Here is a 2,421-nt window from a genome sequence, read left to right on the forward strand (position 1 = left end):
GCAAAGGCCTCCAAACTGGCCACCACCTCTCAGGAGGATAGTGCCAAGTTTATGACAGACCATTCAAAGGAAACCACAGCTCCAGAAAGCAAATCCGGCATCAGGAATAACTGGGGACGGAGCAGGGAACAAAGCTGAACATTTACACAGTTGTGTAAATCCACTACATCTTGAACACGGCATGCAGTTTGGGTCCCGTCCCCCCCGACCGCTTCTTACAGCAGGATGTTGGGAATGTTAAAGCTCAGATCAGTCTGAAAAATAACTCCACAAATTCACAGAAAAGCCTCCCGAGATCCAGGCTGTCCTGGACAGGAGCTCTTCCCCTGGCACCTGCGGGCACAGGGGAAGCATTTGCAGTTTGCTATTAGCAGCTCCGAAGCTGTTACACACTCTTACCAGAAGCTCTACCATCAGCACAGTCTGTTACAATGCCAAATGCCTAAGAACTGAAAATCACACCAAAAAGAAAAAGGGAGGTAGCCCGCACAAAGCATTTTGATGCTATGTCCATCGTTCGCATTAGAAATGTTTTTGTGTGGTTGCTGTAGTCCATAGTGAACTGCCAGCACCGAGTCTGGTGACCAGCCATCGCACCAAGCTCAGCAGTGGCCACAAAAGCATTAAAGCAAACTCTGTGAGCAGCAAACGCTTGCACAAAAAGCCAGCTTCAAGGGAGAAAAATTTAACTTCTGCCCAGTTTAAAGGCACTGCCTGGGAGAAGGTAGCAGGAACAAGGTCACTGCAAATAATGGTGTTTCTAGGAAAACCATGTCTGGACACACTTATTAGGCATGAATTGACCCTTGAAGTGATTCAAACCCCGAGGCTAAAGTTTGCATTTGCTGCTTTCTCTTCCCATAATGAACCAGATTCCAGACAATTTTGCAACCCAGGGTCGGTCTAAAGACTACCCCCCAATATTTAGTAGGGCTGTTTTGTTTCATGAGAGCTTTAAAAACTGGCAAAGGTAGGTAGACAGTGGAAAACATGAAGCAACACTCCGAGCGCTCACTGCGAGGCCAGTGATTTTGTACTAAAAACCAAATCATGAGGATCAAAATAGTAACATGAAACTTTAATGGGGTCGGAAGATTTCTGCCTTTGCTCTGGTATGCTGAAGAGGGAAGACCTAAATTATACAGTGAACATCTCCAATAAAGTGCTAAAATTTCATGGACAATCAAGCAGTAGTTTCTTCTAATAGATCACAACAGGACACAGTTTCTTCTGTTTTCTGCAGACACAGAGGAGATCAAGCTGACATATGCTTATGTCTTACTCATGCATTGTTTTCCCCAGTAGTGCTGGGAAACATCAGACTGTAACCACAGTGAAACCTTTGCAAGAGCATCACATTTTGAGAGCCCACTCCATCTCTAAGCAAAGTGGCTAGGGTTCAGCTTCCCACTTTTATCAGGAAACTGCCCCCTCTCCAACAACCCTTTTTTCCCCCCCCGCTATACAGTAGAGGCATTGCTGGCTGTGACAATTTCCATCATACCAGGTTGAAAGCTGCCCAGTTCCATCACAAGTAAACATTTTTCAGGAATATATTGCCTTGCTCAGTTTAAGAATTTTTTCCCCCATTTCTGGAGTTGGCAGAAATTAAAGAGGCCACAGTGACATTCTTGCGAAGCTTCCACTTGCACTATGCACAAAGACTGTTTGCATACGAGTGTAAACAAAAGCTAGAGAGGCACCACATTCACCTCATGGCAATCAAAGATGAAAATAAAGCTCTCCTGAAAGATTATGCACACATACACATTGCAGGTGTATGATGATGCAGTGCTGATATGTAAAGAAACGAGGATCCAGCCAGTACCAACATCCCACTCAAATCCACCTGCCTGCAAGGTACCAAGATAATTAAAACACACCTCTAAGCTGGCAGCTTGTTGGCACAGCCTTCTCCTATCATAAAGTTAGCAGTTAAGTCACTATTCATCTTGACATAATTTGATGCTTGTACCTAGGCCAAAATGCCTAAACCAGGCTATTTTCAAATGTTAAGTCCAGTAGCTTGGTATGTCTTTCTCTTCCCCGTACTGTGGGAGATGGCATAAGCTCTAACCAGCTTGGGGAAAAAAAACAAGAGACACTTGTAAAATTTCCAGATTCTGGCTTTAAACATCTGTTACTGAGTTCCCAAGATATTCAGTCTGAGCACCGAGTGCTCAAGGCACATTTCGGAGGAGGGTGGAGCACCCCCAGCCCATTCTCACCCATCTTTAACCTGCCTCTTCAATGGGCTTTGGGCAGCATCCAGACACATCCTCCACTGCAGCCTTTTCTTATCTGAATTCAACCCTCCCACTTCCATGACGTTGCTGCAGGCATATTTTCCATCTCTGGACGATAGAATATTTCTTCACCTTTGGGCTTACCCAAATTTGCACACACTCAGGCACTTGGGAT

The sequence above is a fragment of the Pygoscelis adeliae genome, unplaced genomic scaffold, assembly GCF_000699105.1.
Source record: "Pygoscelis adeliae isolate BGI_AS28 unplaced genomic scaffold, ASM69910v1 Scaffold122, whole genome shotgun sequence".
Classification (NCBI taxonomy): Eukaryota; Metazoa; Chordata; class Aves; order Sphenisciformes; family Spheniscidae; genus Pygoscelis; species Pygoscelis adeliae.